A 15,349-nucleotide genomic window follows, 5' to 3' on the forward strand; every position below is an offset into this window, starting at 1 on the left:
GGGCCAAAAGAAATCTGAGGAGGTTCAACAAGGACAAGTGTAGAGTCCTGCACTTAGGACGGAAGAATCCCATGCACTGCTACAGATTAGGGACCAAGTGGCTAGGCAGCAGTTCTGCCGAAAAGGACCTAGGGGTTACAGTGGATGGAAGCTGGATATGAGTCAACAGTGTGCCCTTGTTGCCAAGAAGGCTAACGGCATTTTGGGCTGTATAAGTTGGAGCATTGCCAGCAGATCGAGGGATGTGATTGTTCCCCTCTATTCGGCAATGGCGAGGCCTTATCTGGAGTACTGTGTCCAGTCTTGGGCCCCACACTACAAGAAGGATATGGAAAAAGTGGAAAGAATCCAGCAGAGGGCAACAAAAATGATTAGGGGGCTGGAGCACATGATTTATGAGGAGAGGCTGAAGGAACTGGGATTATTTAGTCTGCAGAAGAGAAGAATGAGGGGGGATTTGACAGCTGCTTTCAACTACCTGAAGGGGGTTCCAAAGAGGATGGATCCAGACTGTTCTCAGTGGTACCAGATGCTAGAACAAGGAGTAATGGTCTCAAGTTGCAGTGGGGGAGGTTTAGGTTGGATATTAGGAAAAACTTTGTCACTAGGAGGGTGGTGAAGCACTGGAATGGATTACCTAGGAAGGTGGTGGAATCTCCTTCCTTAGCGATTTTTAAGGTCACGTTTGACAAAGCCCTGGCTGGGAAGATTTAGTTGGGGATTGATCCTGCTTTGAGCAGGGGGTTGGACTAGATGACTTCCTGAAGTCCCTTCCAACCCTGATATTCTATGATTCTAAGAGTGATTTACCCTGCCCCTGTGGCTACTCACCATTTTGGGGGTCTTGTGGCTCATGTGTGCTTGCCTGGGGTCAGCCAGTTAGTGACAGGTGAGAGAATACTGGCTGCGTTTTAAAGCATTGAATCAGTGTTCTCTGTGTTGCAAACAATACTGCTTCTGTAAAATGTTGCGTTGAAACTTCACAGAGATGACCTTGGGAGCCCAGTCTCCCTCTGTTATTGGCAGCTGAACGGCTGCACAGAATTAGAAAGCGGCCAGGAAGAACTAAGGAGGATTTTCTGCATGATGTTATGATGCACTCCGCCGCCGAGAAACAGGAATTGAAGGCGTGGCAGGACAGCGAGAAGAGGGACCGAAAGGAGAACACAGCATGCCAGAATGAAGCCATGGAGCAGCTCTTAAAGGTTATGGAGTGCCAAGCAGACATGCTCCAGGCAATACTAGCTCTTCAAACCTACCAACTCCGTACCCGCCCTCCCCTGCAGCTGCTGTCGCAGAGCTCTTTCCCATATGCCCCCCAGACACCGCCAACCCACTCTTATCAACCTCCTGGTTCCAGTCTATACATATACCGCAGCATTCCACTCCTCCCCCTCACAGTCCAGCACTGCAGACTCCCACTACCCACTGCACTCAACACCCATCCCTCTGCAGTTTGGCCCTGCTGAAGCACAGCACCCGCTGCACTGTACTCCAAAGGAGAAGGAAGGGTATGATCCCTGGACATACACAAATCTTTAGCCACCCTGGGACCCCTCCTCCTCCTGGGACCTTCCCTTCCCCTATCCCCCTCACCACTGATGGGGTTTTTTTTGGTTTGACTCTCTCCTCTGGTTGTTGGTTTTTAATAAAAGAATTGTGTTGGTTTGAAAGCAATCTTTATTCTATTATTTGAAAGCAAAAAGAGCCCTGCAAAGCAACATACAATTACGTTAAACCCACATATTGCATCATCTGCACCAATCACCTCCTAGCATTACAATCACTGCACTCCTGAGCATAGCAACAAATATTAGTGGCTTTCAGCTTCAAATTGCTGCCTCAACACATCCCTGATTCTTACGGCCCTGCGCTGCGCCCCTCTAATAGCCCTGGTCTCTGGCTGTTCAAACTCAGCCTCCAGGCCCTGAGCCTCTGCGATCCAACCCTGAGTGAAGCTTTCACCCTTCCCTTCACAGATATTATGGCATGTTCAGCACGCTGCTATAAGCATAGGAATATTGTCATCGGCCAGGTCCAGCTTCCCATAGAGGCTGTACCAGCGGGCTTTTAAACAGCCAAAGCACACTCAACAGTCATTCTACACTTGCTCAGCCTGTTGTTGAACCGCTCCTTGCTGCTGTCAACGTGCCCCGTGTTTGGCTTCATAAGCCACGGCATTAAGGGGTAGGTGGGGTCTCCCAGGATCACAATGGGCATTTCAACTGCCCCTACTGTGATCTTCTGGCCTGGGAAGAAAGTCCCTGCTTGCAGCTTCCTGAACAGGCCAGTGTTCTGAAAGATGCGTGCGTCATGCACCTTTCCGGACCAGCCTGTGTTAATTTCTGTGAAACGCCCACGGTGATCCACAAGCGCCTGGAGAACCATTGAGAAATACCCTCGTGATTAATGTACATGGTGGCTAGGTGGTCTGGTGCCAGAATTGGAATACGTGTGCCATCTATCACCCCTCCGCAGTTAGGGAAGCCCATTTGTGCAAAGCCATCCACAATGTGACGCACGTTGCCCAGAGTCACGGTCTTTCAGAGCAGGATGTGATTAATGGCCTTGCAGAATTCCATCAACACGAGTCCAATGGTCGACTTTCCCACTTTGAACTGGTTAGTGACCAATCGGTAGCAGTCTGAAGTAGCCAGCTTCCACAGTGCAATCGCCACGTGCTTCTCCAACAGCAGGGCAGCTCTCATTCTCATGTCCTTGCGCCAAAGGGCTCAGGCGAGCTCATCACACAGTCCCATGAATATGTCTTTCCTCATCCAAAAATTCTGTAGCCACTGCTCATCATCCCAGACGTGCATCACGATGTGATCCTACCACTCGGTGCTTGTTTCTCGAGCCCAAAAGCAGTGTTCCACTGTGATCAGCACCTCTGTGAATGCCACAAGCAATCTTGTGACGTAGCTACTACGCGTGGTGAGATCAGTGTCGCACTCCTCTTGCCTTTGTAGTCTAAGGAATAACTCCACTGCCACTCGCGACGCATTGGTCAGAGCGAGCAGCGTACTGGTCAGCAGATCATGTTCCATTCCTGCAGCCCAAAGAGGCAGGGTGTGCAATACAGAAACCGTTGAAAGATGGTGCCAAATGAGGACAGAAGCACAGGGACTGCTGGGATGTGAAGCAATGCATCACAGGGCACTGGGTCTGGACCCAGAGTGCCCCACGATTCCCTCCGCCTTCCCACAACTCTTAGCGCCAGAAGAGGAAGAGGTGCTCTGTGGGATAGCTGCCCAGAATGCACCGCTCCAAATAGCATTGCAAATGCTGCAAGCGTGAACACGCTATTGCACAGGCAGCTGACAGTGTGAACACACAACAGCGGTTTCCCTTCAGCGCTCTCTGAGCGGCGCTGTAACTCCGCCAGTGTAGACATGCCCTTAGAAGAAATCTGAAAGGTACAACAGTGCTGTAAGAGTCAGACCCAGAGAAAAAGGAGGACACAAGACAAGTGAAATCAAAAGCTATACTTAGCAGGCCAGATGAAAGGGTAAGAAGGGAGAAAGAGGCACCCAAGAAATTAAAGATTTATTTTTAGTCACCGTATCTAAACTTAAGGTGAACCTACCTAGGAGCTTTTGCAGAATTTCAGGCCAGATATAATAACAAACATTATGCAAAATGTAACTGGATAACCACTCTATTCTTAATAAATTTTGTATTACGTTAAAACAGACCCATGACTTGGGTGTTAACCTGAGACTCCTTTCTCATAACGTGTTCCAACGTTGCTATCTACAGTGGGACCATTAGCATAAACTGACTACTAGCATTTTAACCTCTGAAGGCAAGATTTTACAGAGCATGAAGAGGACTTTCAATGGGAGCTGAATCTTACTCTTGAATCAAAAATCTCAGCCTGCGCTATCTAGACTTTTTCCATGCAAGTGGCTAAAATACAAGCACATCCATCATTGCTACATTTGCAAGAGCTGCACCAAGAGAAAAAAAAATCTAGTATAGACTGTTTGGGAATTTCATGCAGACTGTCCCAGAGAGGCGACCAGTCTTCATGCTATCACATGAGACCAGGATCCTTCGACAAAAGAGCACAGATTCCTCTCCCATAGGGCGTACCATTCCCAGAACTGCAGATGGGCAACACCTACTCATCTAGATGAAAACTGAGTTAAAAGGGCCCGAAAGTACTTTATCAGTTAAATCAGAAGTATCGTTTTCATGCCTTAAAGCTCAATATACCACATGATGGAAGCTACTATGATAGTTGAACAAGAAGTCACAAGCATTAGTTCATGATATTTTAACCTGTTTGAGCAAAACATTTTGACACCTACTGTAAAAGGCAAGTCAACAATATCATCTTAAGGTGAAGGACTCTACTATTTTATCTTTGTGAGTCTGAAAAAGTTATGCAAGCTTCTTGCTACCCTTGAATTCAGTGAGCTCAAATTCACACTTCCTTGAATTCTTGAATTGTGCAGCTATTAATTGAACAAGTACACTGACCAAGGACACAAGTCCAGGATTACTTCAGGCTATTTGAATACCCACTGCATATTTTCAGCACTTTGTTTCTATGCTATAAAGAAGTATAACCCATGCACAGAACACTGCAAACTTCTTTGGTAAATTTGTTTGAAAATATAATTAAAGTATACTAGACATAGATTTTCCCACTGTCAATCTGCATAATAAATCATTACATATATCAAACACTCACAGACATGCCAACATATGGTCTGAAATCTGAGAAATAAATTTTTGCTAATATAAGAACTCAATACAACTGTCATAAGAGCAAAGTTTTCAGAACAGAAAATTATTCACAGCAATACTGTCCACTGTGCTTTACTAAATGTATGCCTCAAAGCCCAATGTCAATGCACCTACTCAGTAGTGTGTGTACAGGGTTATAGGAGAGGGAAGAGAAATAAATCTTGCATTTCTATTTTGGTAAATTCTAATACAGCTCCTATCACCACATTATCCAAGTGCCTAGTTTAGCAGATGCCATGTAGAGCCTGCCACGCAGAACCTGCCACTGGATGATCAAGGTATTAAAGGAGCACACAAGGAAGACAAGGCTATTGCAGAGAAGCAAACTGAATTCTTGACGTTAGTTTTCACTGCAAAGGATGAGAGGGACATTCCTACACCTAAGCCATCCTGGCAATTACAAGCCAGTAAGCTTAACTTCAGTACCAGGCAAACTGCTTGAAACTATAGTAAAAAAGATAATTATCAGACACACAGATGAACACAATATATTGGAGAAGACTCTACATTGATTTTGTAAAGGGTAATCGTGCTTCACCAATCTATCAAAATTCTTTGAAGGTGTCAACAGAGTAATCCAAGTGCACTTTGTCAACTGGACTTTCAGAAAGCCTTTGACAAGGTCCACACCTAAAGCTCTTGAGCAAAGTGAACAGTCATGGGATAAGAGGGAAGGTCCTCTCATGGATCAGGAACTGATTAAAAGATAGGAAACAAAGGGCTGGAATAAATGGCCAGTTTTCACAATGGAAAGAGGTAAATACAGTGTCCCACCCAGGGATCTGCACTGGGACCTGTGCTGTTCAACATAATCATAAATGATCTGAAAGAAGGGGTGAATAGTGAGGTGGCAAAATTTAAAAATGATACTAAATTACTCAAGATAGGTAAATCCAAAGCTAACTGCAAAGAGTTACAAAGGGATCTCACTAAACTAGGTGATTGGACAATAAAATGGCAGATGAAATTCAATGTTGATAAGTGCAAAGTAATACACATTGTAAAAAATAATCCCAGCTATCCATACAAAATGATGGGATCTAAATTAGTTGTTACTGTTCAGGAAAGATCTTGGAATCATTGTGGATAGTTCTCTGAAAATATCTGCTCTGTATGCAGCAGCAGACAAAAAAAGCCAAAAGAATGTTAGGAACCATTAGGGAAGAACATAAGAATGGCCCTACTGGGTCAGACCAAAGGTCCATCTAGCCCAGTATCCTGTCTTCCGACAGTGGCCAGTGCCAGGTACCCCAGAGGGAATGAACAGAACAGGTAATCATCAACTGACGCATCCCCTGTTGCTCATTCCCAGCCTCTGGCAAACAGAGGCTAGGGACACCATTCCTGCCCATCCTGGCAATAGCCATTGATGGACCTATCCTCCATTAATTTTTCTAGTTCTTTTTTGAACCCTGTAATGGTCTTGGCCTTCACAACATCCTCTGGCAAGGAGTTCCACAGGTTGACTGTGTGTTGTGTGAAGAAATACTTCCTTTTATTTGTTTTAAACCTGCTGCCTATTAATTTCATTTCATGACCCCTAGTTCTTGTGTTATGAGAAGTAGTAAACAACACTTCCTTATCTACTTAGAATCATAGAATATCAGGGTTGGAAGGGACCCCTGAAGGTCATCTAGTCCAACCCCCTGCTCGAAGCAGGACCAATTCCCAGTTAAATCATCCCAGCCAGGGCTTTGTCAAGCCTGACCTTAAAAACCTCTAAGGAAGGAGATTCTACCACCTCCCTAGGTAACGCATTCCAGTGTTTCACCACCCTCTTAGTGAAAAAGTTTTTCCTAATATCCAATCTAAACCTCCCCCACTGCAACTTGAGACCATTACTCCTCGTTCTGTCATCTGCTACCATTGAGAACAGTCTAGAGCCATCCTCTTTGGAACCCCCTTTCAGGTAGTTGAAAGCAGCTATCAAATCCCCCCTCATTCTTCTCTTCTGCAGGCTAAACAATCCCAGCTCCCTCAGCCTCTCCTCATAACTCATGTGTTCTAGACCCCTAATCATTTTTGTTGCCCTTCGCTGGACTCTCTCCAATTTATCCACATCCTTCTTGTAGTGTGGGGCCCAAAACTGGACACAGTACTCCAGATGAGGCCTCACCAATGTCGAATAGAGGGGAATGATCACGTCCCTCGATCTGCTCACTATGCCCCTACTTATACATCCCAAAATGCCATTGGCCTTCTTGGCAACAAGGGCACACTGCTGACTCATATCCAGCTTCTCGTCCACTGTCACCCCTAGGTCCTTTTCCGCAGAACTGCTGCCTAGCCATTCGGTCCCTAGTCTGTAGCGGTGCATTGGTCTGTAGCGGTACTTCTTCTACACCAGTCATGATTTTATGGACCTCAATCGTATCTCCCCCTAGCCATGTCTTTTCCAAGCTGAAAAGTCGCAGTTTTATTAATCTCCCCTCATATGGCGGCCATACCCCTAATCATTTTTGTTGCCCTTTTCAGAACCTTTTCCAGTTCCAATATATCTTTTTTGAGATGGGGCGACCACATCTGCACACAGTATTCAAGATGTGGGCGTACCATGGATTTATACAGAGGCAACATGATATTTTCTGTCCCATTATCTATCCCTTTCTTAATTATTCCCAGCATTCTGTTCGTTTTTTGACTGCCACTGCACATTGAGTGGATGTTTTCAGAGAACTATCCACAATGACTCCAAGATCTCTTTTTTGAGTGGTAACAGCTAATTTAGACCCCATCATTTTATATGTATAGTTGGGATTATGCTTTCCAATGTGCACCACTTTGCATTTATCAACCTTAAATTTCATCTGCCATTTTGTTGCCCAATCACGCAGTTTTGAGAGATCCTTTTGTAGCTCTTTGCAGTCTGCCTGGGTCTTAACTATATTTAGTAATTTTGCATCATCTGCAAATTTTGCCACCTCACCCGTTTACTCCCTTTTCCAGATCATTTATGAATATGTTGAACAGGACTGGTCCCAGAACAAACCCCTGGTGGACACCACTATTTACCTATCTCCCTTCTGAAAACTGACCATTTATAGCTACCCTTTGTTTCCTATCTTTTAACCAGTTACCAATCCATGAGAGCATCTTTCCTCTTATCCCGTGACAGCTTACTTTGCATAAGAGCCTTTGGTGAGGGACCCTGTCAAAGGCTTTCTGAAAATCTAAGTAATCTACATCCACTGGATCCCCTTGATCTACATGCTTGTTGACCCCCACAAAGAATTCTAGTAGATTGGTGAGGCATGATTTCCCTTTACTAAAACGATGCTGACTCTTCCTCAACAAATTATGTTCATCTAGATGTCTGACAATATTGTTCTTTATTATAGTTTCAACCAATTTGCCTGGTACTGAAGTCAGTCTTATAGGCCTGTAATTGCCGGGATCACCTCTGGAGCCCTTTTTAAAAATTGGCGTCACATTAGCTATCCTCCAGTCATCTGGTACAGAAGCTGATTTAAATGACAGGTTACAGAATACAGTTAGTAGTTCTGCAATTTCACATTTGAATTCCTTCAGAACTCTTGGGTGAATACCATCTGGTCCTGGTTACTTGTTGCTGTTTAATTTATTAATTTGTTCCCAAACCTCCTCTAATGAGATATCAGTTTGGGACAGTTCCTCAGATCTGTCACCTAAAAAGAATGGCTCAGGTTTGGGAATCTCCCTCACATCCTCAGCCATGAAGACCGATGCAAAGAATTCATTTAGTTTCTCCGTAATGGCCTTATCGTCCTTGAGTGCTCCTTTTACACTTCGATCGTCCAGTGGCCACACGGGTTGTTTAGCGGGCTTCCTGCTTCGGATGTACTTAAAAAAATATTTGCTATTACTTTTTGAGTCTTTGGCTAACTATCCCTCAAATTCTTTTTTGGCCTTCCTAATTATATTTTTACACGTCATTTGCTAGTGTTTATGCTCCTTTCTATTTTCCTCACTAGAATTTAAACTTCCACTTTTTAAAGGATGCCTTTTTGCCTCTAACTGCTTCTTTTACTTAGTTATTTAGCCACGGTGGCTCTTTTTTGGTTCTCTTACTATGTTTTTTAATTTGCAGTATACATTTAAGTTGAGCCTCTATTATGGTGTCTTTAAAAAGTTTCCTGTCAGCTTGCAGAGATTTCACTTTTGGCACCGTACGCTTTAACTTCTGTTTAACTAACCTTCTCATTTTTGTGTAGTTCCCCTTTCTGAAATTAAATGCTACAGTGTTGGGCTGCTGTGGTGTTTTTCCTGCCACAGGGGTATTAAATTTAATTATATTATGGTCACTATTACCAAGCAGTCCAGCTATATCACCTCTTGGACCAGATCCTGTGCTCCACTTAGGACTAAATCAAGAATTGCCTCTCCTCTGGTGGGTTCCAGGACCAGCTCCTCCAAGAAGCAGTCATTTAAGGTGTCAAGAAACTTTATCTCTGCATCCCGTCCTGAGGTGACATGTACCCAGTCAATATGGGGATAACTGAAATCCCCTATTATTATTATTGAGTTTTTTATTTTAATAGCCTCTCTAATCAGCCTGAGCATTTCACAATCACTATCACCATCACTGTTCCCTCTAAGCTGTGTGCGTGCGCACGTACACAGATCCTAACCCCAGCGCACACGGCAAAATACCGCATGCACAAAATTTTGCACAGAAGCACAACAATTTGCATAGAAGAAATTTTTAGCACACACAGCCTGTCAAACATTTGCACAGGAGAAATTTTTGGCGCACATGGCCTGACAAAAATTAGAGGGAACACTGGTTTCAGAGGAACAGCCGTGTTAGTCTGTATTCGCAAAAAGAAAAGGAGTACTTGTGGCACCTTAGAGACTAACCAATTTATTTGAGCATGAGCTTTCGTGAGCCACAGCTCACTTCATCAGATGTGTACCGTGGAAACTGCAGCAGACTTTATATACACACAGAGAATATGAAACAATACCTCCTCCCACCCCACTGTCCTGCTGGTAATAGCTTATCTAAAGTGATCAGCAGGTGGGCCATTTCCAGCACAAATCCAGGTTTTCTCACCCTCCACCCCCCCACACAAATTCACTCTCCTGCTGGTGCTAGCCCAATTTGTGTGGGGGGGTGGAGGGTGAGAAAACCTGGATTTGTGCTGGAAATGGCCCACCTGCTGATCACTTTAGATAAGCTATTACCAGCAGGACAGTGGGGTGGGAGGAGGTATTGTTTCATATTCTCTGTGTGTATATAAAGTCTGCTGCAGTTTCCACGGTACACATCTGATGAAGTGAGCTGTGGCTCACGAAAGCTCATGCTCAAATAAATTGGTTAGTCTCTAAGGTGCCACAAGTACTCCTTTTCTTAGAGGGAACACTGATCACCATCCTGGTCAGGTGGTCGGTAATATATCCCTACTGCTATACTCCTATTATTAGAGCACAGAATTTCTAGCCAGAGAGATTCTATGGGACAGTTTGATTCATTTATGATTTTTACTTCATTTGATTGTATGCTCTCTTTCACATATAATGCCACTCCCCCACCAGCACGACCTTCCAATATATTTTGTACTCTTTTATATTTTGTATATTTTGAAAGAGAAAGACAATAAAGATAGAACATATAATAATGCCTCTATATAAATCAACAGTATGCCCACACCTTGACTACTATGTGCAGTTGTGGTCACCTCCTTCCACAAACAGTACATTAGAATTGGAAAAGACACAGAGAAGGGCAACAAAGTGATTGGGGTATGGAACAGCTTCCATATGAGGAGAGAATAAAAACTGGGGACGTTAATCTTAGGAAAGAGTCAACTAATGGGGGATATGATCAAGGTCTATAAAATCACATGGAGGAAATGAATAGGGAATTTACCCCTTCACATAACACAAGAACCAGAGTCACCCAATGAAATTAATTGACAGAAGGTTTAAAAACAAGCATAAGGAAATACTTCATCACAGAACTCTGAGTCAATCTGTGGAGCTCGTTGCCATGGGATATTGGGAAAGCAAAAAGTATAAGCAGGTTAAAAAACCATATATAAGGTTATAGAGAATAGGTCCATCAATGGCTATTAGACAAGATGGTAAGGGAAGTAACCCTACGCTCTGAGTGTCCCTAAACATCCAACTGCCAGAATCTGGGAGTGGATGACAGTGGATAGATCACTCAATATTTGCCCTCTTCTGTTCGTTCTCTCTGAAGCAAGTGGCACCAGCCACTGCCAGAATATAGGATACTGGGGTAGAGGGACCATTGGTCTGACCAAGTGTGGCCACTTAAATTAGCCTAGATCAAAAAAGGCTGGTTGAATATAAAAATCTTATTTAATGAAATACTCTCAATTTTTCTTGTAGTGTTTATAAGCAAAAATATCAAACTATTTTGTACTTCATGGCCTTTGCTCTTCTTGCCAAAACAAAACAGCTTATTTAGTTTTATGATGGGATAACAGCAGCATGTTGCAGGTCCACTGACAGTTACTGTTGCAATTCCAGCTACTTATCTAATACAAAGGACAATGATCTGAAATTGGAATCATACATTAAAGAACCTACAACTTTTAATACTGTGAAGTTTTTCCAATAAAGCATGTAACTTAACTGCTTAAAAGGAGAACACTTGAATATCAAAAAGCAGCACATTTGCTAAAATAAGCCTTCCGAAACGCAAAGTGAAAAACTGATCAGTGATGCTTCCATAATTAAACATCAGACTATCAGAGAATTTGATTTTCTACGGTGCCATAGACAGAAGTGCCTCACATGGAGATGCACAATCTTTATATTATAGTAATAAAATAATAAATTATCAAGACATAACTTTTCTATACATATTTTCCTTCATTAACTCATCTTTGAATCTGGAGCTTGAGCCTCCCCCAGTGTCCCCAACTACCAGCAGTCATCTGGAATCGTCACACTTCTCTGGTTCCCACAGAATGACTATTTCCAAATCTCTGAACAAGACTAACATTAGCTACTGAGTAATGAAGCAGTAAACAAAGAAATTAAGCATATCAACTATGTCTCATGACTCCCAGACTAATCTCCAATGGAAAAAGGTGCATCTGTGACGATAATTTTACAGTTCAGTCCAGAGTGGGGGAGGAGTTATCAGAGAACAGAAACTAGCAGGTAAGAAGTCTTTCTCCCTCGTAAATCAGCTGCTAGCCCAGTACTGAGGAAATAGTGTATTAAGTTATGAGAGCTACTAATAAATGACAGGAAAGAAGCCCCAAGCTGAACAGACATAGCAAACTTGGAATTATTCCTTTAGAAAAAACAAAAAACAAACCCACAACCTTGGATTTCACACAAAAACCTCCACTTAAGAGAATCCTCCTCCTAAAGGAAGCATTAGAAGAGAAAAGCAAATCCAATTTGCAACTTGTAGTGGACATGTGAAGTAAAGTCCAGCTTGCGCCTATGCAGACTGCTTCTTCCACCAATAATACGAAGGCTCGAGTGTGCCAGGAGAAGGCTGCTGTACCTACAGTGAGCCAAGTCTAGAGCAAATCACCCTTTTCGGTGTAAGGGTCTCAGATTAAATGCCATATAGCAACACTAGTCTTATAGGTTTCAGAGTAACAGCCGTGTTAGTCTGTATTCGCAAGAAAAGAAGTACTTGTAGCACCTTCGAGACTAACCAATTTATTTGAGCATAAGCTTTCGTGAGCTACAGCTCACTTCATCGGGTGCATACTGTGGAAAGTGTAGAAGATCTTTTTATACACCCAAAGCATGAAAAAATACCTCCCCCCACCCCACCAGCAGGAGAGTTGGGTGGGGGGAGGTATTTTTTCATGCTTTGTGTGTACTAAAAGATCTACACTTTCCACAGTATGCACCCGATGAAGTGAGCTGTAGCTCACGAAAGCTTATGCTCAAATAAATTGGTTAGTCTCTAAGGTGCCACAAGTACTCCTTTTCTTTTTACTAGTCTTATAGTGCTCCCATCTCAAACTTCTTGGGTGAGCTGAGGGCCTATGAATACCCCCTTGTTTTTCTAAGTTTTTTTTCTTTTGACTATTCAAAAAAAGTTTAATTTTAGAACAATAAAGACACCCATACCTAGATTCCAAAAACCATGTCTAGTATTAAAAATTACCAAATCAAATACAGATCTCAGTATGCTCACTACTTCTTCCAATCACCAGCTTTATGACATAACCATGGCCTGCAATATAGTTTGTTTCTCTTTCCTCCTGCCGGCAATAAAAAAATTTCATATTAGAAAGTCAGGTATTGGTCACCTTTGAAGACCCTATGGCCAACTAGAGAACTGGCAGGTTTATGACAGACTCCAGAAATTAAACCTGATAAGAGAGGGGATGTGATTATTATTCACAGTGATTTAAGCAATGGTGTTTAACTTAAATGAGGACTCAGGAAGTTTCCAGTACGCAACTGTGTCACCTGTGAAGTGACCCCACAAAACACAAGACAAGAGCCGACATTCTGAATATTTAAATTTAAAGAACAAAACAGAATCTAATTTAAACTTTTCTGGACTTCTTTATTCATTGTATGGCGGCCAAAATAACCCATCAATAAATTACTTGAAATGAAAAACTGTGTTTGACAATTATAAAACAAAACCCGCTTTTTTTGCCTCTGATATTGTAATCAATGGGGCTACTCATAGTAGTAAAGTTAAGCAATTGCCTAGTGTTTGCAATACTAGGGTCTTAGCTCTGATGAAGGCTAAGTTCACATTTCTGGAATCATCGTATGTATTTCTGTATTTAACTTGCTCACAAGCAAAACTAGCAGAATTAATATTTATACTTTGTATTGCAGTGGGGGCCTCATTGTGCACGGTGCTGTACAAAGGGATAGTAAGAAAGAACATGCTCCAAATCACTTAAAACATTCTATTTTTAAATTATACATGATAAATTCCTGTTTTTTTCTTTCACTCTGTTCTTTTAAATTAACAGCAGAGTGGATAAAAATTGATTTTTTAAATAAATCAATTTTTGTATTTAATTTAAATATATTTTTCTTTTAAAAATAAACTACTTGAAATTAAATTTGAAATTAGGACAACCTTTAAAGCCTAAATTTAGTATAATCTATTAAAAGAATCTGAATTAAAAAGTAATATTCAAACAGTACATGTTTTCTACTGCCATTTTTAAGTCAGACCACTAACCTGGAGGAAGTCACCGGCTGGGCATCTGGAATCAGAATTTGTTGAAGTGCAAGAACAGCTTTTGATCGCAGAAGCCTCCTATGCAAATGCAGAGAGAATATTTTCTTCATTTCCATTTATTCAACTACTTCAGTTCAGTGATTAGTTTATTCAAAGTTGAGAAATTGATTAGCAGTTGAATTAGAAGCAGGAAAACTTGCTGTCCACTTCCCATTCTAAAGATGGGAAGTAGTACAGAGAGAAGAGAGCTACTAGTTCTAAAAACATAAAGGACACGGTGATTATAAATAATACTTTCTTTATTTAATAAACCAATTTTAAATGAAAAACATGTTTTGATAAAACATGAGAAAAAATACACATCTAACACATCAGGCAGTGTTATTTAACTAAATTTTAAAATGCTGGTTTTGCGCATTTTAATTGAATTCCAGTTTTCATTAAATAATCATTTATATCAAGGTTTCCTGCTTGCCAATTTAAATCATGATTAAGATCAGTGATTTAAGTCAGTTCACTCAGAATAGTAAACCTCATTCCTTGACCAACCCTGCCCTTCCCCCCCCACACACAGAGTGAGTGTCAGTCACTTCGCAATGTCGTGGGAGAAAAAAGTCCACAGTGGGTGATGACAATAGTGTACTGTGAGGTATCCATGTCTAGTTACATAGTCCATAATCACCCGAACAGAATGGTTGTCTAGTTAGATTAATTTACAGATGTTAAAAGAAACTGACACACTGTAGGCAGGTGTCAAGAGCTGAAATACTACATGTCATGTAAGGTTTTAAGACACAGGAAATACTAATACAAAAGTAATTCATCAGAAAGTATGGATCTGTAGTTTCAGGACTATCTTGTTCCTTGGATTACTAAGAAATCAATTTAATTCTCGTGAACTACAGTCATTCCTTAAAAATGTCTTAGACATTCCAAGCTAAATGGATATTGCATAACCACTACCCGCTATTCTGTGTATTATTTATTTAATATAAAACCCCTAGGTCTATTTATACAATATTCATACACAATTGTTTGATTCTTTTAAGATACACTAAACTCAATCCAGACAGCACACATTTATTTTAAACAAAGTATTTATTATAAGTAAGGCTATGATTTAGTCATGGTACTTTTAGTAAAAGTCATGGGCAGGTCACGGACAATAAACAGAAAGTCACGGCCCATGACCTGTCCATGACTTTTACTATATAAATACCCCTGACTTCGGTGCTCTGGGGTGGGGGACATCCTGTGGACACTGCTGCTGCTCGGGGACGGGGAGAGTGGAGGGCGTTCTGGCTGCTGCTCTGCTCGGGAGGGGAGAGGCCACCTGGGGTCCCACTGCTGCTGCTTCTCCCGGACCATTGCTCTGGGGCAGTGCCTGGCACCAGCTGCCTGGGGCCAACCAGTCAGTCGAACCAGCCACTGCAGAAGTCCCAGAGGTCCCGGAATCCATGA

At 42.1% G+C, this 15,349-nt stretch overlaps 1 protein-coding gene across 4 annotated transcripts in view; it reads right to left on the minus strand.

Annotated features, from left to right (window-relative positions):
- Positions 1 to 15,349, minus strand: part of LIFR (LIF receptor subunit alpha) — an 88,082-nt gene that overhangs the window by 63,130 nt on the left and 9,603 nt on the right. For 3 of the 4 annotated variants that reach the window (XM_048850548.2, XM_075128436.1, XM_048850549.2), the window contains exon 2: positions 13,889 to 13,966. The exons of the other annotated variant lie outside the window; for it this stretch is intronic. The gene's annotated coding sequence lies outside the window, so the exon portion shown is untranslated. The remainder of the gene's footprint in view (positions 1 to 13,888; positions 13,967 to 15,349) is intronic. 4 annotated transcript variants of the gene reach the window in all.

The sequence above is a fragment of the Caretta caretta genome, chromosome 5 (genome assembly GCF_965140235.1).
Source record: "Caretta caretta isolate rCarCar2 chromosome 5, rCarCar1.hap1, whole genome shotgun sequence".
NCBI classification, from domain to species: domain Eukaryota; kingdom Metazoa; phylum Chordata; order Testudines; family Cheloniidae; genus Caretta; species Caretta caretta.